The sequence below is a fragment of the Notamacropus eugenii genome, chromosome 1, assembly GCF_028372415.1.
Source record: "Notamacropus eugenii isolate mMacEug1 chromosome 1, mMacEug1.pri_v2, whole genome shotgun sequence".
NCBI classification, from domain to species: Eukaryota; Metazoa; Chordata; class Mammalia; order Diprotodontia; family Macropodidae; genus Notamacropus; species Notamacropus eugenii.
This window is the reverse complement of record NC_092872.1, coordinates 426,672,159-426,695,761: the sequence shown is the minus strand read 5'-3', so window position 1 is coordinate 426,695,761 and position 23,603 is coordinate 426,672,159. Positions and strand designations below refer to the sequence as shown.

The following is a 23,603-nucleotide window of genomic DNA, read 5'->3' as shown; positions in this document are numbered from 1 at the left end:
CAGGTTATCATCATAATGAGAACCATGACTTATCTTTTCCATCTCTCCAACTGGTGTCTGTCCAGTGTCATTCTTGCCATCTAAATGCTTTTGGCATGATATAGGTTTAATTGCCATAAACGGCCAAAATTTATCTAAACTTCTTATTCTCTCCACTGTTTCTTGCTGTTTCATGAGAAGCTGCTGCTTTCCCCATTGCATACATATTTTAGCAGGGGCTTTTGGGAAAATACTTTAACATCAAGTAGTGACCCCAATGGTGGAATTTCAGACACTGTTAAATCCTTTCACTCTCCTACCTGACTATCAAGTTTCCAAGCCTTATCAGACACACCGTGTGTGTGTGTGTGTGTGTGTGTGTGTGTGTGTGTGTGTATACGCATTCAGAAGATACATACCAGCTTCTTATCTTATGGAATAAACTCATTACACATCACTCCTCAATTGAAGTAATAGTTGTTCACATTTCTACAATATCTTAAAGTTTTCTAAGCACTTTCCTCACAACAACTCTGGAAGGTAGGTAATATGAGAATTTTTGTTCCCATTACACAGATGAGCAAACTGAAAGTCTTAGGGGTTAGATGACTTGCCAAAGTCACAGAGCTAGTAATGAACAAAATAGGTCCAAACTTCAATCTTTTGACTCCAAGTTTAGTGATTTGTAAAAAAAAATGCACTAGGCATATGCTTGTCATATACCTTTCAGTCGTAGGGCTCTGGGTGGCCTGTTTCACAAGGGAAAAAGATTTAGACTGATAGAAAGTAAAGCATGTCTTCCTCAGGTGACCCCCAACCTTCCCAGAGACATAAACACTTTTCCTAAAATATTTATTGAACATCTATTTGTGTGTAGATTCCTGTGATAGGAATGATGGGGAATACAAGATAAATTAAACAGTTACCTTTCTTAAGGAACTTAAAATCTAGACAAGAAGATAAAAATACAAATACCTATGTCACCTCTGCAGCCATCATTCAGTTAAACCACATTCAACATACATTTATCGTAAATGTTTACTATATGCAAAGTGCTGGAGATTCAGAAACAAAATGGAGCCTATGCCCTACCTAGGGACATTCCTTTGGGAACACAAGAATTTAACTCATGCCCAGATCTCTAAAAAAATGAAAAGGACCCTTATTTCTCATATCTGCACTCAAAGGAACAGGAAATGGAATATAGAACAGGCTTTATTTAATACAACAAAAAATTCTAAGGATTGTGCATGGACGTATCATAAATAGTTAAGAACTCCTTCCTTCCCCCCTCCACTTCTTAGGGACCCATAAAGCCTTGCTCATGAAAGACTCCAGCTCTAGAATCAAAGCAACTATGCTCAAATCCTGCCTCTGACACTTATGACTTAGGTTACTAGAGTAGAAGCTGCTAGGTCTTGTGACTCTCTCTCTCTCTCTCTCTCTCTCTCTCTGTATATATATATATATATATGTATATATATATATATATATATATATATATGTATGCATATATATATATGTATATGTCTATTTGTGTCCAATGGTAGCCATCTCTAGGATAGGATACGAGGAGGGAAGAAAAAAAGAAAAAAAAAGAAATTTGCATAATAACTTTGTTGTATATTTGGAGGGAAGAGCAAGTTAGTATTTGTGGTAGATTTGCAGTTTCATGTGAAATCATCTTTTTTATTGTACTATGTTGTGGAAATGCTTGTTTTGTTCCCCGAATTGAAAATAAAATAATAAAAAAGAAAGGCAAGGTCTGGGTGTTTCAGTCTATAGTGTAGCTCTGTCCCATGCTACTTCTTGGCTCTGACTCCTGCTCGGTCTAGGAACGCGGCCCACTTCATCTGGTGCCAGCTCCTCTGTAAATGGGCATCTCTGGAGAAGATGTATTGTTGTCCAGGGAACTGAATTTTGAGCTCTTGTAGCATCTCTCGGTGTTGCTTCTCCTGAAGTACTTTAGTCTCTTGAGTTTATGTGTAGGCTAAGCCCAAGGCTGTTGCTAAGGTACATGAATTAGCAATTAATCATCAATCACCAATCAATCATCATTGATATGGTGTCAACAGAGCCTGGCAAGTTCATACTTTGTCAAGGAGACTGCAGTGATATCAGAACAAAAGGCTACCTCAGGTGGGTAACAAGGACTGAGGTCAATGCCTGGGCACTCTCATTGTAACTATAATATATAAGTAGGCTGTGCTAAGTACAGTAAGAAAGGTACAAACATACGGCTTTTGTGGTTCATGAAGGGAGAAATCAGTTCTAATTGGGGGCAGCATGGATAACTGCATGAAAGAGGTAACATTTAAGCTGGACCTTGGGGTAGGAATTTCATAGTCAGAGATGGCAAGGTGGCATTCTAGGCAAATAGAAGAGTATGGCCCAAGATAGGTATATAGGAATATGTGTAACATCTCTGTGGAAAGTTAAATATTCTCTTTGTGGGGCCATATCTAATATGTATGTATATATATATATGTATGTATGTGTTCGTCCTTCATTGTCAAAGAAGACCATGCCATCAGAGAAATAATGATATGACTTGCACTTGACTTTGTTTTGAGTGAGAGGGCTGTGCAGGTCACCAGCCTCACTTCTCCTCCAGAGCCATCTGAATCTAGTGACCAGATATTCATCAGGATGACTAGAGATTACCCAGGATGAGGCAATTGGGGTTAGGTGACTTGCCCAAGGTCACACAGCTAGTGAGTGTCAAGTGTCTGAGGTGAGATTTGAACTCAGGTCCTCTTGACTCCTGCACTGGTGCTCTTTCCACTGCACCACCTAGCTGCCCCTACTTCTATATGTATTTCTTGAACAAATGTTTCTTACACATAACTTTCTTACATGTTTCTATCATTTCTATTCCTCTCACTGGCAATGTATATTTTGGGGAGAGAACGTTTCCTAGATTAATTAAGGAAATATTTTTGTTACTTTTCTTACTATACTAATTTCATTAAATGTCTTTGCTTTGAAGTAAGTGTATCCTCTGACTGACTAGTAAAGGTAAACACATTGATGGGGGCTCATGAGCTGTTTTTTTTTTCTTAGTGGATGCAGATCATAGAATACTTTGAATCTGAATTAACCTTCTTTTGGTGGATCACTGTTTGAAATGAGGAATGCCTATGTTACCATGGGATCATTCTGTTCAAATCATATTTTTGTCCCCTTAGTAGAATTCAGATGGTTTGTTTTCTCTTCACCATCCCTCTTGGTATGGCATTTATCATTCCTGGGGGTTTTTTAGAACCAGTTCAGTGCTTTCCCTTGTTATGTTTCATCCTTGTTAGAGGACATTTCTGTCTCTAGGTTCCTGGATACCTCCTTGTTCAGATCATCGTTCCTATGATCCTTAACAACTCTTCCTGTGAGTCTATGCACAGACTGTGATGTACTGTGGGAGTTTATGGAAAGTGACAGAGAGAGCTTGGCCTCCCTGATTATGTGATCCGTTCAGAATTATGACAGGCAATGCCCACAGGCTACAAATTAGGGAGATTTTTTTTGTTCAAACATTTCATTTTTCTGAGTATTCTAACATTCTCTTCTTTTTGTAGGACACATTTGGGCCCTGTTAGGTGAAGTAGGAATTTTGAGCTCAATTCATACCCACCTTAACTGAGTAGAGGACATTACGGTCTTCCTTCCCAGGAATGAGAAAGATCAACAGAGGTGGGGTGGTATCCCCTCTTGAGCCTATCATGATTAATTTGAGTAATTTTCTTAAGATGTCCCAGTGCCTTATGGGAGCAACACGAAGGAGATTGGGATGACCTGAGGGCCCCTGGACAGCTCAAGTGTATAGCACCATGGGCACTTTTTTGTCTCTGCCTATGAAATCCTTCATTTCCTTTCAGGTTCTGTCCACATGCCACCTCCTTTGTAAAGTTCTCCCAGATCCTCTCAGCTAAAAAATGAATTTTTTTTTCTACCTATTTCTCTGGAACATGTAGTCTGACTCTCCACTTTTCTCCTAACAAGTATAATGCCTTGCATTATATTTATTTGTATACATGCTGAGTACTACCTAGGGTAGGAGCAACATTTACTAATCCAGTGGGGACCCATGGTAGTAAGATGGGAAGGGTCCTGTTATATAAACTGATTTTGTACTTCAAAGGCAAGCACAATATCCTGGAGACTCAGCTGGTCCAAGGAGACTACGGCTCATACTTGAAGTAGCTTCCTAGTAGCCTAAGGCATAAAAGTCCAGTTAAAAGCAGTCTTCCTCCCTGAAGCTTAATGGATATCCTACTGCTGGGGGAATCAACATATTCTTTTGATTGGACATGCAGAGGCAATGGGAAATGCATCCCAACTATATCAATTCTATATCTGCTGAATATTTGTTAAATTTGTCTGGTTAAATTTTATGCAGTCAATGAGAGTCTCATTTTGCTTCAGTCCCAGGCTTGAGCCTGAGTCAGAATTGGCCCAGGATGCTACCATGAAGAGGGTAAGGTCCTTGTAGGTAAGGATCATATCACTTTTATCTTCATATTTCCCAGTACCTAATACACTACACATAATAGGTCTGCACATAGTAGGCCCTTAGTATATATAGGTTTTGGAATGGAATTGAATTTGTTGAATTAGATTGTAGAAAGGTTGAAAGGACTTTGTTGATACAGAGAGATTTCAGTCCCCCTCACTAAGGTTAGGACATTTAGGTGGTGCAGTGGATAGAGTGCAGGATGTAGAGTCAGGCAGACTCAACTTACTGAGTTCAAATCTGGCCTCAGACACTTACTAGCTGTGTGACCCTAGACAAGTCACTTAACTCTGCTTGCCTCTGTTTCCTCATCTGTCAAATGAGCTGGAGAAGGAAATGGCAAAGTATCTTTGTCAAGAAAACCTCAAATGGTGTCATGAAGAGTGGAATATGACCAAAAAATGACTCAGCAACTCTGAGGTTAGATAGCCCTTGTAATCCTAACCAAGTAACCTGTGTCACCTTGGGAAGGCCGCTAAAATCTCCCAGGCCTCAGTTTCATCTATAAAATGACTAGGGGATTTTAGCCCTATAAATAGAGCAGGAAAGGACCTTAGTTTTCTTCCTTGATGAGGAAATTGAGGTCTAGGGAGATTATGTAACTTGCCCAAGGTCACTCACATAGGAAGCATCTGGTTTGTAGCCTGGGTCTCTCATCCCGTAGTCAGTGCCTGTCTACCTGTACCAGAACCTCTAAGGTCTTCTAGCTCTAAACAGCCCATTGACCCTGCAGGGAAGGCCCTGAGAAGGAGGTGGTTCCTACTGAGAGCCTCCCAAAGTCCTGCCCTGGGAAAGCTGTGGCCTCTGGCTATGGCAAATGTCCTTGCCCAGCGATGGAGAGGAAGGGTCCCTTGGGCTGGCAACTGAGCTTCTCTAAGGAGGCTACATTGTCTGGGCAGTGAGAATCCTGTGTCACTCGTTAGAAGAGAGCCAGGTTTTCTTGCATTGAGCTCTGCTTGCCTTCCAGCCACAGACTGCTTGTTTCAGTAGGGGTGGGGGAGAGAGCCAGAGAGAGGTCTTACTGAGGATGTCTGACTCGCTAGGTACTACATTACCGTTATTAATAACCCTATCAGCTTTTATTGAAAAGATGCTCTCTCTGTCTGAATTTGCCACTATTTCAACCCATTTATTAAGGCTGAAGTAGCTGGAGTTGCTTCTGACTATATTTATTATTTGCTGAATGAATGCTGGGATTATGGGGCTGCAGGGAACCCTGGGAGATAAAGTGCCATCTCTTAGAGAGTCTCGGCCCCCCTCCCCACCCTCTCTTGGGAGTCGTGGAGGGATGGTGTCTCTGTCTCTCCCGATTAGATTCTGGTTCTAATTCCCATTAGTAGATTTTGGAGGCCTAACACTTGGGGATTTATCTTTTATGTTCTGAATGCAGGCCTACTTAACAACCTGTTACGACTTGCAGCATGCCTCAGGAAGCTCTGTTTCTTGGAGGCTGGGGGAGAAGAACAATGACTGTGCTCTTCCAAGGAAGGCTCTGGGCCTGGGAGGGCTGGTGTTGGGATGCACAGCCACCCCCACAGAAAGCCCCTGTTCCTGCCTTGCTAACGCTTTATTGCCATTCTCAAGAACCTAAGTATTTCAAGGGTCTCTTCCAACTTGGAATCCTTGATCTTTCCCCTTCATTTTTAGATAAAAAGGTGGTAGGTGGAAACATAGGGATCATTTAACCCAGTGTTCTCATTTGACACATTTGGAAACCGAGAGCTAGAGAAATTGAGTGACGACTATATATATATAACAACAATAATAAATGATGATAATAATAATTATAGCTAACATTTATGTAGCACTTACTATGTGCCAGGTACTGTGCTAAGCAATTTACAATAAGTTTAAGTGACTTGCCCAAGGTGATGCAGCTAGTAAGTGGGGTCACATCTGACTGCAGGTGTTCCTGACTCCAGCTCCAATGCTCTATCCACTGAACTACCTAAACAGGGATTTGAATTGAGATAATAGGGTTACAATAGTGTACATTTAGAGCTAGAAGGGACTTCAGAGGTCATCTAGTGCAATGGTTTTATTTTATATTTCAGGAAACCAAGGTCCAGAGAAGTTAAGGGCTCTTTGCTGATACACATTCAAATTCTAATTTCACTAGCATCTTTGGGTCTACCTTTCTGTTTCTGGATCTACTTTTCTATCTCTGAGTCTATCTCTGTACATTTTATCTTGGCTATATGCTCCTTTCTGCTTGCTTCTTTCTATCAGATTCTGCTTCTTGCATCCTCTTTAAAGTGTTTTCAGCCCTTGGTCCATTGGGCTAGATGTAGGTTGATGGACCTAGAATTTGAAGGGAGTTCAGAAGCCATCTAATTCAATTCCTTCATTTTTCAGATGAGGGAACTGAGGACCAGAGAGGTTAAGGGACTTACCCAAGGTCACACAGGTAGTAACAAAGGCAGGATTTGAACCCAGGTGCTTTGACTCCCAAACTAATGATCTTTTCACTAATCATGGGAACAGTTTTTTTTCTCCCTACTATAACTTTAGTACTGGGCTAGTGGGCTTACAATGAGCACACATTGTCTTTATTTTCCCAAAGAGGGAGAAAGTGCATTCTTCTCAATATAAGCTGGCAAGTTTGATGGCAATTTCTGGCAAAATGCTGAGATGGATTATGAAAGGGATACTTTGCAAGCACTTAGGGAAGAGGCAATCAGTAGGAGCCAGCAGGATTTCATTAGGAACAAGTCCTGCTAGGCTAATCTCATTTCACAGAATGAGTTTCACACTTAGAAGACTCCTCAGTGCTCCTCTAGCCACTACCTGAACAATATTTCCCTCTACCCAACATCTGTCAAGTGGCCATCCTGCCTCTGCTTGGAGGTCTTCAGCAAGGGGGGATGAACTATCTGGCCAGGCATCTTATTTCACTTTTAAACCTCTTTGTAAGTCTATCTGGGCTGCTAGGTGACTGCATTGCACAGAAGTCTGGGCCTAGAATCAGGAAGACTCATCTTGAGTTGAAATCCAGCCTCAGACACATACCAGCTGTGTGACCCTGGGCAAGTCACTTATCCTACTTGCCTTAGTTTCCTCATCTGTAAAATGAGCTAGAGAAGAGAATGGCAGACCACTCCAGTATCTTTGCCAAGAAAACCCTAAATGAGGTCACAAAGAGTCAGACATGACTGAACAACAATTGAAACTTTTATCAGTTTCTTCTAGCTCTTCCCTTTGGGACCAGGCAGAATAAATGTAAACCTTTTGTACGTGCCATTCCTTCAAATACTAAAAGGCCATCATTGCTTAGCCTTCTCTTTTACAGGCTAAACATTCCAAATCTCTTCAACTGATTCTTAAATAGTGCAGGATCCATCACCATCTTTGTTGCCCTGCTCTTACTCTATATGCACTGCTGTTCAGCAGTATCCTTCCTAAGTCATAGAGACTACAGCTGGACATGTTTCAGATGTGGTCTAACCAGGGCAAAGGGCAGCAGCATTATTACCTTCCTAGTCCTGGACACTAGGTCTTTAAGTGTATTAATATGTCAGCCTTCTTGGTTTCCATGTCACTGGTGACTTACAGTCCACTAAATTTACCAGATCATTTTCTGATGAACTATTGTCCAGCCTACTCTCTTCTACCTTATACTCATGAAAGTTGGTTTTTTGAACCAAAGTAGAAGCTTTTCCATTTGGCTTTAGCTATGTGACCCTGAGCTTACTAGCTATGTGACCCTGGTCGTCACTAAACTGTTTGCCTCACTTTCCTCATCTGTATAATGAGCTGGAGGAGAAAGAAAATATCTTTGCCAAGAAAACCTCAAATGGGGCCACGAAGAGTCAGACGTGACTGAAATGACTGAATGATGATGATGATGATGATGATGACGACAGCAGCAGCAAGAAGAAAACTGCTGGATTTCACCCCAAACAGTCAGCTGGAAAGCTTTGTTGGCTCCGCATGGCAGAACTGTAGGCTTCCTTTTAGTCTTGGATTTCTTGGGCTAGATGCTAGAAGTGGGACCCTACTCTGGATCTGGACTCTGAATCACAGCACTGCTACTGCTGGCTTCTGACTTTCTCCATACACCACCTAGGGCCTCTCTACCCAGGAGTACGACTTGTCAGGGCAGGGCCCCTTCTCACTCTTCCATGAATTTGTGACCCAAAACTGGCAGTGGGGAACAAAGCTACCAGTCCTTACCTGTTTCCATCACAGTGTCCCAGTATCATTTAGGTTTGACCTTATCTGGGTCTGAGTCCTCTTCTTACCCTGATTCACAGACTTCTCCTGGGTACTCCTGACTGAACCCCATCGTCAGTGTCCACAGATCTCCCAGTCAGTTTCTCTATGCCTGGTTGGGCTGGATAAAAGACTCACTGTGGCTTTTTCTGGATTTTTCCATCAGGAATCAGTCCGCTGCTTCCCATCAATCTGTAATCTTGGTTCCTGGCCTCTTTGTGGTCACCACTTCCTTTTCTAGATTGAAATTTTCTAGATTCTAATCATTTCTTTAACAACACCTAGAAATTAACCAAAAATTGAAGTTGAGATCACCAGCCTCTTGCATGCAGAAGTCATCCTTTTCCCTTTTTTAAAAAAAATTGGGACAAAATTGGATTTTTCCAGTACTTCAGTTCCTCTGCAGTTCTCCAGATTTCAAAAATCCCAGATAATAACTCATTTCCTCTTTTCTAGATTGGAGGATTAGAAGAAGACTGGTTGGATGAGTGAACCCAAAGAATGGTCATTCATGGTCTGATGTAAACTTGGAAGGAAATATCTAATGGCTATGTCTTGGAGCCTGTGTCCCACATTTTTATCAAAGACTTAGATGAAAGTGCTGATGACCTGCTTATTGGGTTTTTGAAGATATTCAGCTGGGAGAAAAAGGTAAGAAACTGAATGACAGAATCATCACTCAGAATTGAGCTCAACAGGCTAGAACTATGGGCTGAATCTAAGAAGATGGTGGTTAAAAGAGAGAAATATCAAGTGTTAAACTTAGGTTAAAAATTTCAAATGAACAAATAAAAGATGAAGAAGGTCTGTCTGAGCATTGGTTAATGTGAAAAGTGAGCTGCCAACTCAGTGATCAGAAATGGGATGCAAAAAAGCAAGGCTGACCTCAGGCTCCATTAATAGGCTCCAATCTGTCTATTTCCTGGTCTGACCAATTCTCCCTTAGCCTTGCCTTGGGTTACCCAGTCCATCTTTGCTAGCCCCACCCCCCTCTTCCATTCTGAATCCAAAACATCCTCTTCATATCCACCTACAGGTGCATTCAATCTTCTCCTGGTCTGTGTCCCCCAAAGCTGCTCTTTCCAGGTCCTTTGAAGGAATGACCCTTATAGGCTACTTTGCTTTGAGTGAGGCTTTCTTCCGTGACTCAGCTATGATAATATATATTCTTTTTTGGCCATTCAGTAGCTCTCCAGGCTACGCTCAAGCCATTGCATTATACAGTTTTTCTATGAGGGTCTTCCTTCTTCTCTGTTCCTTATTCAGTTTACTCACTAAACTGATATCCTCTTTTCTCAAATTGGTTAACCATTCTACAAATACATACAACCCAGTGGAAAGATCATTGGATTTGGACCTGGGTTTGAGAACTGGCTCTGCTACTCACTACCCAGGTGACCTCAGATGAGTCATTTTGCTCCCCTGGGTCTCAGCTTCCTAATCTGTAAAATAAAGAGGTTGGACTGGAAATTCAGAGGTGGGTAACCTGTGGTCTTGAGGTCACATGTAGCCCTCTAGATCCTCAAGTGTGACTCTTTGACTGAATTCAAACTTCACAGAACAAATTCCCTTAATAAAAGGATTGTTCTGGAAAACTTGAACTCAGCCAGAAGGCTGTATCCAAGGACCTAGAAGGTCACATGTGGCCTTGAGGCCACAGGTTCCCCACCTCTGGGCTATATAGTCTCTAAAGACCCTTCCAGCTCTAAATCTATGATACTATGGCTAAAGCCCACACTTTTTGCTGAATCTTACTAATGTTTTAAAGATGACAAACAATAATTAAAAACATTTATTGATGTATTATTTTTATATCACAAACACTTAGAGATTACCCCTATTCTCTGAGAGGACTCTTGTAACAAAGTAAAACAAATCAGTAAAACTAATAACATAGTGACTTCATCTGAAAGTATATGTGACAATTCCACATCTATAGTACTTCCCCACCCACTTTCTATTTAAAATAAATAAAAGAGAAATCTATTTTTCTCTTCCTCCCACCTCCCACCCCATTGAGAAAAAAAGAGATAACAGAAAAATAATTTCCTTGTAACAAATATGTGTAGTCGAGCAAAACAAATTGCCTCATTGTCTGGAAAAAAAATTTGTGTCTTATTCTGCACCTTAAACCTCTCTGTCAAGTGAACTTATGCACAGTATTCAAAACTTCTCCATTTGTTGTAATTGATGGTTCCACATATGGATGGTACGGTGGTGGCTGATGGACCACCTGTGTTTTCTTGGTGTTAATTATTAGGCCAAAATTAGCAGAGGCAGCTTAGAATTGATCCATACTTTGTTGCTTCTCAGATTCAGAGGCTGCATTGAGTGCACAATCATCTGCAAACAGAAAATCATGCAGCAACACTCCCTCCACTTTGGTCTTGGCTTGTAGCCTTTTCAAATTGATGAATTTGTCATCATTCTGGTGGTTGACTTTGATGCCGTGTTCATCCTCATTGAAAGCATTAGTCAACATGGCTGAAAACATCGTGCTAAAAAGCATGGGAGCAAGCACACAGCTCTGTTTCACTCCATTAGTGACTGGGAAGGCATGAGAGCATTGTCCACTATCCAAAACCCGGGCAAACATGCCATCATGAAATTGATGTACAATACTGACGAACTTCTCTGGGCAGCCATATTTTGACATAATTTTCCATAAGCCCTCATGACTAACAGTGTCAAAGGCCTTGGTCAGATCTACAAACGTTGTGTACAGACCTTTGTTCTGCACTTTCCACAGATATACACATTGACAATGAGGTTGATGTATGCATTGCCAGAACTAGCTCAATGTTTGGGAGACTATGAAGAAAAGTTTGGGAAGGAAGAGGTATTAGACTGACTACCAGACTGAAGGTCTACAGAGCCATTGTGTTGACCTCATTGTTGTATGCCTGTGAAACATGAACAGTCTATCAGCGCCATGCCAGGAAAATGAATCGCTTCCATTTGAACTGTATTAGGAAGATTCTGAGGATCACCTGACAAGATAAGGTACCAGACACTGAAGTTCTTGCTAGAGCTGAATTGCAAAGCATTCAAACTATGCTTCAGAGAGAGAAATTCTGCTGGGCTGGTCATGTTGTTTGAATGTAATATATATGCTTGCCAAAAAGACTATTTTATGGAGAACACATGGGGCAGGCAATCACATGGTGGTCAGAAGAAGAGATACAAGGACACTCTCAAGGTCTTTCTCAAGAACTTTGGATTTGACTGTGCAACATGGGAGACACTGGCACAGGACCACTCAGCATGGCGTGCCCACATCAGAAAGGGTGCTGTGCTCTTTGAGCAAAGCAGAATTGAGACAGCACAAAGGAAACACAGGATGTGCAAATTTGGAGTATCCACCCCCAAAATTCAAGTGGACCATCTGTGCCCAACCTGTGGTCGAGCATTCCAAGCTTGTATTGGTCTGATCAGCCACAGTCAGATACGCTGAAACTTCACTTTATCATTGTGATGTCATTTTAGTCCTCTTTGAAAACGAAGGACAACAACCAACCAACCAATCACACCTCTCTGTCAAGAGGTGAATTGTTTAACCTTTCTTCTATTGATTATCTCCAATTTACCCTGTATGTAACTTGTTTGTGTGTAGTTGTTTGCATATTGCCTCCTCCACTAGGATGTGAGTTCCTTGAGAGCAGGAACCAATTTTTTGCTTTTCACTGTATGCCCTCTACTTTCCCCCCCACAGACATACAAACTTCTGGATCCTCAGAAAGATGCTCCAGATTCTAGATACTTTGTGGGTCAAAATTCTCATTCAGAACCATTATTTACCATGTTCCTTCCACATGTTATTGTTGAGTTGTTTCACTCATGTCCAACTCTTTGTGACCTTGATTGGGGTTTTCTTGGCAGAGATATTGGATTGACTTGCCATTTCCTTCTCCAGTTCATTTTTACGAATGGGGAAACTGAGGCAAGCAGGCTTAAGTGAATTGCCTAGGGTCACAGAGCTAGCAAGTGTCTGAGGTCAAATTTGAACTCAGGAAGATGAGTTTTTCTGACTTTAAGCCCAACACTCTACCCACTGTGCCACCTAGCTACCCATTTCTTCCACATGACATCCTTTCAGATATTTGAGGGCAATTTCTGCAAATATGTCTTCTCCTACCCCCACTATACCAAATGTATTGTGGGTTTTTTTATAACTTGTCCTAGTCAAGATCAGTCAGCAAACATTTATTTAATTCCTTTACGTGGCAGGTGCGGTATTAGGTGCTGGGGATACAGACAAAAATAACCCTATTGTCAAAGATCTTAGGGTATCCTGGGAAGATATTACACAAACAAAGATAAGTAAAGACAAAACATACACAATCAAATACAACATAATTTTAGGGCTAGGTTAAGGTGAGGGGAACCAGGGAAGTCTACTTGAAGGAGGTGGTATTTTAGTTGAATCTGGAAGGAAGATAGAAGTTCTGAGAAGTGGGAAAGGAGAATATTCCAGGCATGGGGGGCATTCTATGCAAAAACTCAGAGATGAAAGATGATATTCCATGAAAAAGGAATAACAAAGTGGATCAATTTGGATGGAATAGAGAATGATAGTAATTTGAAATAAATATTGAAAGATTGCTTGGAATTAGGTTGTGAAGGACTTTAAATGAGGAGTTGCATTTTATCCCAGAGACAATAGCGAGCCATTGAAACATCTGGAGCAGGGGAGTGCCATCGTCAGATCTAGGTTTCAAAAATTTCCATTTGGAAGCTTGAGGAAGAGGGGTGGAGAGAAGGAGACTAGTTAAGAGGTATGAACATGGGCTCTATGATGACTCCACTGTATCTTAGAATTTCCCTTCTTCCCAGGGGAACAGGACAATGGAGTTATACAACAACCAGCTAATTAGATGGATTTCTGAGGCTCAGAGCAGCTTGATGTAACACAAAGTGTGACTGAACTCCAGCTGAATTTGGAGATTCCTGTTATCTGCCAGAAACCACAGAAGTAGTCTCAATCAGCTCAGGCCACCTTGAGCAGAAGCTGCAGACTCAAAACTGCTGATGAATTTCTAAACATCCTGCTGCCTGGCTTGTTGTGTCTGCAGATGTCTTCTCCCTTAGCCACATTAACTTTACCCAATTCTATATTATTTCACCCTTTTCCCACTCTCCTTGGAGCAGTTGAGAACTCTCTTTCTCTGTCTCTCTCCGTCTCTGTCTCTCTCTGTCTCTGTCTCTCTCTCTCTCTCTGTCTGTCTTTCTCTCTCTCCTTCCTTGTCGGATCTTCTCTCCCCTGAAAACTTTTTCTCAGACAATAAATGCTTTGCAATCTGTGGTTGGACTCTGTCTCATTCCAGGTCTCTTTATGGGCCTGGAGGTCTTTTCTTAACAGAGGTTATTGTGCTATTTTAAGCAAATGGTGATGAGGACCTGCTCTGGGGTGGTAGTCATGGGAGACTAGAGAAGAAGAAAGATGCAAAAGATCATAAAGGTATTTTAATTAATTAATTATTATTATAATGAATAATAATATAAATAATATTATAATAACATAATAATAATTATAATTAATAATATTTAGCAACTGGATGCATATAAAGGCTGAGGGAGAAGGAAAAGCTGAGGATAATTTTGGGGTTGGGAACCTAGGTGACTGGAAGAATGATGGTTTTCTTGATAGAAACAGGGAAATGGGAAAGGGCTTGGATGAGAGATGAGTTTGATTCTGGACATGTTGAGTTTGAGATGCCTATGGGGACTTTTAGGTAGAGACAGATGAGCTGGCAGTTACAGGACTTGGTCTCAAGAGGCAGATGATGGCCAGATATATAAACTTGGGAATCATCTCCCTAGATGTGAAAGATGAATCCACAGGAAATAATGAGATGACTAAGAGAGCATATCTATCTATCTATCTATCTATCTATCTATCTATCTATCTATCTATCTATCTATCTATCTGTCTGTCTGTCTGTCTGTCTGTCTGTCTGTCTGTCTGTCTGTCTGTCTGTCTATCTGCCTGCCTGTCTGTCTGTCTATCTTTCTATCTATAAATACACATAAATGTACAATATGTATATATATATATATATATATATATATATATATATATATATATATATATATATATATATATATATATATATATATATGACGAGAGAGAAAGAGAGAGAGAGAGAGAGAGAGAGAGAGAGAGAGAATTCCTATATCTATACTTGGAGCTAGGACATTGATGATATCCCTGCAAAAGAGTCTGAAGTGGATTAGTCAGCCAGGTTGAGTAGACCAAAGAGGAAGCAACTGTCATGAAAACCTAGGGAGGAGAAAATCTTTAGAAGAAAGAGCTGGTCAGTGATATCAGGTGCCACAGACAACTATTAAGAGAAGGTGGTTGGATTCACCAATAAAGAGATTATTGCAGAGAGTGGCTTCACCAGAGCCTTGTGGTCAGTCCAGAGTGATAGTGCTGTTAGGTGATTGGAAAAGGGATTAGGAGAAATAAGATTAGGTTAGGAGTTAGGGTTATGTTTTCCCATACTTCTTGTTTCCTTTCTATTCTTTTTAAGGATGACTGGAGAAATTTATAAGTTCAGAAGAATTCTTAATATAAAATACGTGACTCCATAAAACCCTGGTGGTTTATGGCAATCACTTACGATTTAGATTAGGTAAGGCTTATGGGTCCCACGGATGGACAGAGCTGCCTTATGATAAGAGTGGCTGTTAACAACATGAATGTTTCTAGCATAGCATAGAATGACAGTTTGACTCAATTAACAAGACAACAGGGAGCGAATAGCAAGGATTGCCCCACAGCGGACCTCTCAGATGAGCCATAAAATGAGTTTAATAGAATACGGAGACTTATTTGCTCATGTTCTTTCATTCTTCCTCCCTGGAATGATATTCCTCTCTCCTCTCTGCTTCTCCATATTACTCTTAAATTTTTAAAAACATTTAAAAAAAATTTTGAATTCCAAATTCTCACTCTTTCATTCCTTCCATCAACTCACTGAGAAGGTAAGCAATATAATACCCATTACGCATGTGAAGCCATGTAAAAAAATACTTCTATATTAAACATGTTGCCAAAAAAGCAAGAAAAATAAAATGAAAAATATACTTCAATTTCCACTCAGAGTTCATCAGTTCTCTCTTTAGAGGTGAATAAAAGTTTTCATTATGAGTCCTTTGGAATTATCATAGATCATTGTTTAGATTATGGTAGCTGCCAGTTGACGACTGTTATAATATTGATGTTTTTTTGTATAATGTTTTCCTGGTTCTGCTCACTTCATTTTTGCATCAGTTCATAGAAGTCTTCCCAGATTTTTCTGAAACCATCCTTATCATCATTTCATATAGCACAATAGTATTGATTCCATCACAATCATATACCACAACTTGTTCAGCCATTCCCTAATTTGATGGGTATCCCCTCAATTTCCATTTCTTTGCCACCACAAAAATGGCTGCTTATCAATATTTTTGTTCATCTGGATCCTTTTCCTTTGATCTCTTTAGGATATAGACCTACTAGCAATATTGTCAGGTTAAAGAATGTGCACAGTTTTATGATCCTTTGGACATAGTTCCAAATTGTTCTGCAGAATAGTTAGACCAGTTCACAACTCCACCAACAATGTATCAGTGTCCCTATTTTATCACATATCCTACAGCATTTGTCATTTTCCTTTTTTTCATATTAGTCAACCTGATAGGTGTGAGGGGGCACCTCAGAGTTATTTTAATTTACATTTCTCTGAGTATTGGTGATTTGGAGCATGTTTTTATATGATTATTGATAGCTTTGATTTTATCCTCTGAAAATTGCCTATTCATCTCCTTTGATCATTTATCAGTTGGAGAATGTCTTTTATTTTTTTATAAATTTGACTCAACTCCCTATATATTTGAGAAATGAGACCTGTATTAATAAAAGCTCTAAATTTGTCTCTACCCACAGTTTTTTACTTTCCTTCTAATTTTGGCTACATTGATTTTGTTTATACAAATTATTTTTAATTTAATATAATCAAAACTATTCATTTGACCTCCTGTGATCCTCTTTATCTCTTGTTTGTTCATAAACTCTTTCCTTTTCCTAGGTCTGACAGGTAGTTTTTTTCTATGTTCCCCTAATTTATTTATGATATTACCCTTTATATCTAAATCACATACCCATTTTGACCTTATCTTGGTATGTGGTGTGAGATGTTGATCTATACCTAGTTTCTATCAGACTGCTTCCCAGTTTTTCCAGCAGTTTTTGTTAAATAGTGACTTCTTGCCTTCAAATCTTGGATTTTGGGGTTAATCAGGCACTATATTACTATGGTTGTTTGCTTCTATTTATTGTTTACCTAATCTATTCCACTGATTGACTACTTTATTTCTTATTTAGTACCAGATTTGTTTGATGATTATTGCTCCATGGTGTAGTTTGAAATCTGGCACTGCTAGGTCTCTATATTACTCTTCGTCTTCAAGGAGAAGTCTTATTTCCTTTGTGGGAGAGATAGAATGTCACAGTGGATAGATCAGGAGTGAGGAACCTGTGGCCTTTGAGGCCACATGTGGCCCTCTAGGTCCTCAAGTGTGGCTCTACAAACTTCGGTGAAATTCTGTGAAGTTTGGATTCAGTCAAAGGGCCACACTTGAGGACCCAGAGAGTCACATGTGGCTTTGAGGCTGCAAGTTACCCACCCCTGATTGTTGAATGTGGAGTCATTAAGCGCTAGACTCTGTGAATGTCAATAATTATAATGCCTGCCTAGGAGGGTTGCTGGGAGGCACAAATGAGATAATATTTATAAAGCACTTAGTCCAATGCCTGGCACATAAATGCTTAATAAATACTTATTCCTTCACCCTTCTCTCATACTCACTCCTCTAGGCTTTCCTGCCTTCAGCTTTCTGATTGCATGTGGAAATGGTAACAAGACATAAACTCTTTCTGCATCCTGTCTCATGAGTCCTAAGGGAACTGGGAAAGAGAGCAAAGTGTCGGAGCCTCTGTGAAGACCCTCCCTGCTTCTTCTCACCCTTATAGGATGAGGTATTTACATTCCCTCAATGCACCCCGACTCTCTTGGCTGTTTCAAGAGGGCGGGGACGCTGTCCGGCTCTTGCTCGCTTTGTACACAGCTTCGGGAGATGTGTCAGAGACAGAGCATTTCTTTAAAAGTGAAGAGATCTGACTTATAAGCAAGCCTGATATTAAATGTATAAATAATGCATCCTGTGGCATTATTTATAATGCAATAACATCTCGATAATGTAATAAAAGTATTCAGGTTCCCAGTGCTTCCCTTAACCCTTTTGTGCCTGGCATACTTGGTGAGGCAGCCTAGCATAATATAGGGAGACCTTCCCCAGGGGCCAGGAGATGTGGTGAACTCAAGTTACCTGCTCTGTATCTAAATTTTGTGGGACTTGGGGCAAGTTACTTGCTCTTTGGGGGCCTCAGTTTCCCACTCTATAAAATCAAGAAACGAGACTTGAATTCTGATGTCCCTACCAGCTCTGATCCTAGGACCCTGATTAGATAATCCTGCAAGTTTCCTTCCAGTTTTAACATCTGTATTTCTAAGTTTGATGGACATCATCAGTTTTGGGGGGCCTTGGCGTTGGTCTTCCCATGTTTCCTGGCCACTTTTCTCTTGACTTGTATCTTTTTGAGAGCCCTCCTCTTTCAGGTATGGGGGAGGGCATCCACAGACCTGATGAGCTGAGGAGGAGATCCAAAGAGAGGGTATACAGAGTGCCCTTGCCATGAAGGTTTTGTTTTCTTTCATTTCCCTCTTTTATCTATCTCATTATGTCTGTTTCCTTGTTTGTTCTCAGTCTTCTGTCATTAGCCTCCTTGTCTGTTTGGCACAACCGACTGCTGTGTTACACTTCCACGTGTGTAAAGAGACCAGAACTAGATTTATGAAGTGTGATATCTTAATGGCAGATCTTAGAGAGCTGGTTTTAATAAACAGAGGCCTGCTCCTGCCATACACAGAGCGACTTGGATCAGTTAGCATAGTAGCTCTTTGTATGTATATGGGTAACTGGTTCATTACTTTTAAAATGCAGAGCTTTAACGAGATGATCTCTAAGGTCCCATCTGACTCTAAATTGTATGATTCTAATGGTTGCTTCTCGAGTGCTACAAAGTCCTTTAAGCCGGTATGTCTTCCTATATATTTTCAATATGTCCCTAGCAATCTTTTTTTCCAAAAATTTTCTTTTTTATTGTGAACTTAACGATCATTAACAAATAACAAACATTTCAATAATTAAAAGAGAACAAGAGTTTTATATAAGAAACCGGAAACTTCTGTTATGTTTTTTGTTCTTCAGTCATTTTCACTTATGTCTGACTCTTCATGACCTTGTTTGGGGTTTTCTTGGTAAAAATACTGGAGTAGTTTGCCTTTTTCTTCTTCAACTCATGTTACAGATGAAGAAACTGAGGCAAACAGGGTTAAGTGATTTGCCCAGAGTCACACAGCTAGTGAGTGTCTGATGTCAGATTTGAACTCAGAAAGATGATTCTTCCTGACTCCAGGGCTGGCATTCTATCCGCTGTACTGACTAGCTGCCTTTCTTATACGTAGTTTGGTTTTTAAGAACTATGTATGTGCATATTCATATATGTACATATTCATGTGTGTATGTATATACATGTATAAAGAGGCATTGAATTGAAATATATCCTGAAGACCATGGGTGGAATGGACCTGTAGGGACCACCCCACTGAATATGAGCTGAATTGCTCTGTCCTCCTGTGTACTGAGGCTTTCATATTTGTTGTTGTGGTTTTCCCGTTTATGCTTGTATGTGTGCATTTGTGTGCATGTGCATGTGTGTAGGAAAGAAGCACCAACTATAACTAATCTATGTTGTACACTGAGTACCTTTCTACTCCTCCCTTTTGAGGAAACCACGGTTGTGACCTCAAACCTAAGCTTTAAGCAATTTTACTTGGGCTTCTCTTGAGGATATAATACAGTTTACCCTCTCTCCCTATTATATATGTATTAAATTGGATGGGGTAGAAATAAAATTGTTCCATCCCCCCTGCCCGCCTTCCCCCCCCATTTTCTTTTGTGCATTTAAGTGTTTTATTGACACTTTGTTTGGCATATCTATTATTACCTATTAACCTACCACTCTTCTCCCCCTCCCACAGTAGAAAACCTCCCTTGAAACAAATATATAAGCCAACAAAGCAAATCAACACATTAGCCATGTCTGAGAATGCACATCTCATTCACCATGAGCTTTTAAACAAAGCTAAATGTGTCTAACCCTGACCCTGATCCCCCCACACAGAGTGAAGTGACCACATTCTGGTCTGTTTGGGAGGCCAGGATCTATGTTGACTATGACCCTATGTTTGTCCCCTGCTGTTATTTGGTTTGTGTTCCCTAACCGTGCCATTGCGACATTCTCCCTCCTAAGGTCTTTGTGGGACATATCTGGGTTGGCACCACAGAGTGGGCCGAAAGGGTCAGGCATTCATTGTCTGGGGATTCATCATGGCCCGGTCATAGGCAGCTTCCCCAGCCTAAACCTGCCCACCTGACCTTTCCAATCCAGCTTCCCTGCTGCTGAGAGTTCTGTCTGAGCTTTTTGACTGGGGAGGATACTGCTATTCACTGGTCAACCCAGCCGTTTCCCTGGTAATTAACCTTTTCCCATGCACATACTCTGTTGAGGAGATGTCGTGGGAACTGTACTGAGCAGGATATTTGGGGAAAACTCTTCTTTCTGCTTCTTTAGTTCAGATGGGTCTTCCTGGAGTTTTTTTCCTCCTTTTTTTTTGGCTTCTTTTGATTGGCTCAGGGAGAAAACAAACCCTGGATGGGGAAAGGACAGTGGCTCCTAATCTCTCATGTCTCATAAAAAAGGCTACAGAAATTGGAAAGGAAAGGAAGATGATAGTCTTGGCTGCTTGGAGCTGTTGTGATGGGTCTCAGGAGACCCAGTTTGAAGTCTCATTGAGGGGAGAGGGCAGTGGCAGTCAGAAGGGCTCCCACTGGTGAGGAAAAGGCTGGCGGAAAGCCTTCCCAGACCTTCTATCCTGTCTCTGCCATTCCCACACAGATTAATGAGCTCCAGGATGCCCTCAGCCTCGTTCAGACTCCATTGGGGCCTCCCAAAATAGCTTAAGGACTCCTTGTGCCCAGGCCTCATTCCCAGGCATTGTGTTTATTAGCCCTTTGTATTCAAGGATCACATCCTAAGGTTTCCTCCTCACTGCTTAATCACTGTCCTGATGGGCACTGTCCCAGCAACTCTGACAGTGGTCACTACAGCTTGTCCTGGATAATATCTGGGAAACTGATTGGGGAAAGAGAGGAACTGAGGATGCTTCGATGAAATACAATCAACCAATTGATTGAGTAAGGAGGCATTTATGAAGTGCCTACTATGTGCCAGGCACTGTGCCAGATGCCAGAGATAAAAAGACATAAGTGAAATAGTGCCTGCTCTGAGAAGTTTACATTCTTTAGGGAGAGAGAACACATACACTTAATTATATACAAAATAAAATGAAATGTCATTTTGCGGGAGATGAGGGAATATTTGTGCTTCAGAGGGATCAGGAAAAGCCTCATCTTGGAGGGAGCAAGCTTTGAAGGAAGTCAGGGATTTTTAGGAGGCTGAAGGGAGGAAGGAGGGGATGGATGTGTTTTGGCCAGACTCCAGGGAGTGCCTGTCCTAGTTCTAGCCAAGGGGTGCTTAAGCCAGAACTGGTGTATTGGTCTTTTGGGAGGAATCCTGGATTTGGAGACAGAGGATGGGGATTTGAATATTGACTCTGCTACTAGCTGCCTGGGTAAATAGCTTCACCATTCTGGATGGAGCTCCATTTTGCTTCTCTATAAAATTCTGATAATAGAGTATAAACTCCTTGAAGGCAAGAACCATTTTTCATTTTTTTTTATTTGTAGCCCCAGAGTCTCGTATAGTGACTTGCATGAAGTAGTCATTCAGTAAATGTTTATTGAACTGAATGTGGAGGTGGGATGGATGGTGAGATGACCTCTAAGATCCTTTCTATCTCTAAATCTAAAATTCTAATCTCTCAGCACAGCCCAACCTTCAATTGCCCATGGGTCAGCCAGTGCTGGTGCAGCCCACAGAAGTAGGGCCCCAGAGAAGGACACCTCCATCATGGGACATTTGGCTGTCCAACACAGCCCTGGCCTTCTTCAATCTCTTTCTCCTTCATCTCCTGGGAGAGAGGGAAGGAGAGCAGAGCTATATGTGAACATTACCCATCCATTCCTCCCTGGGTGGATGGCAGCAAGATACAGCATCTGGATTCCTGGATTTGGAGTTGGGGGACTTGAGTTTGAATCTTGGCCCTTCTCTGAGCTTCCTGTATGACCTTTGGGCAAGTTACTCCCTTTCTGAGTTCCTTTCCTTATCTGTAAAATAAAGGCATTGGATCAAATGATTTCTAGGTGTCTTTCTCTCTAAAGTCTATGAGTTTAAATCATAACAACTCATAGTGATACAAAACCACAGCCTTTACAAAGCATGTTACCCATTCCAAACTTTTGAGGCAGGCAGACTCCAAAGTAGGGACTATTTGCACCACGCCATGCTGCCCCCTCTCTATTCCTCATTTTTAAACAATTGTCAGGTGAAGGGGGAAGGAAGCGTGGTCCCCTGGGATAGGGATGAAGGCCTTTATTTTTATTTCTCTGCTGCTTTGGCTCCAGAAGCCCTGTACTTTAAGAACTAGTCTATGTGAAGTTCCAGAGGAGGATCCAGTCCAAAGGAGGTATTCTAATGGGACCCACTGGTTCTGCCCCCCCCACCAAGCACACTTAGAATTTCTGCTGGGGTTGGTGATGTCCAAACGGAAATAATTACTTTGCAGGTCAGGAGAAGCTGTCAGTCTAGGGCATGTTAAAATACCAAGGGAATCCTGTAAGTACAACAAAGGCCATTTATTTGTAATACCAGGAAAGGTCATTTACTACTGGGTATGCAGTGGGATGCTTCAGAAGCACACATTCACAACAAACGATCTCCTTTCTGAAAGCCTTGTTTTGGTTGTGTTCTGTTTGCTACACCTTATCCAGCTCTGGGCATTAGCCTGTCCCCCTGGGGCTCCATCCACAGGAAACTTCCAGACCCAAAAGGCACAGAATGTTAACACAGCTAGGAAGCTTAGAGGTCATGACTCTAATATCCTTATTTTAGAGATAAGGAAACTGAGGCTCAGGAAACAGAATATACTTATAGATTTTATATATATATATAATCTGTATATATATGCACAATATATGTATACACACATATACATACATGTATATAACACACATTATTTACATGCTATATACATATTATATACAGGCACATATACACATTATATACATGTATATATACATACACACACATATACATACATACATACATATATATATACATACACATATATGGAGAGAGAGAAAAAGAAAGAGAGAATATACCTAGAAATAATTAAGGACAGACCTAGGTCTTAACTAGGTCTTCACACAATTTCAGTAGTCTTTCCAGTGTTCTATGCTGCTTTGAGGGTGAGGGTGTTGGTTCCTTAGGCACAGGAACTGACTTATTGTGTAATCCAGGGTTTCTACATCCATGTAATAGGACAGACATCTCTCTGTCTTAGTGGCTGTTCTCCCCTCAATATATTTTTAGGACTGGTTTGCCAGTACCAGAGCAAATGATAATATACGTGCGCACACTTCTAGATGCAGAAATGCATATATAACATGTACATATGTGCATATAGATGTGGTGTCATAGATTTGTAGTTTAAGGAGATCTTAAAGTTTGTCTAGATCAGAGGTTTTTAACCTTGTTTGTATCCTGGATTCTTTTGGCAGTCTGGTGAAGGCTATTTCTCACAATAATGTTTTAAAGCAGCATAAAATGAGATAC

General features: G+C 40.8%; 1 long non-coding RNA gene across 1 annotated transcript; it reads left to right on the top strand.

Annotated features, from left to right (window-relative positions):
• Nucleotides 1–9,157: 9,157 nt before the first annotated feature.
• On the top strand, nucleotides 9,158–22,125 carry LOC140526403 (uncharacterized). The gene is made up of 3 exons (XR_011974360.1): nucleotides 9,158–9,349; nucleotides 17,562–17,723; nucleotides 21,755–22,125. It is a non-coding gene; the product is annotated as an uncharacterized lncRNA (long non-coding RNA).
• The last annotated feature ends 1,478 nt before the right edge of the window (nucleotides 22,126–23,603 follow it).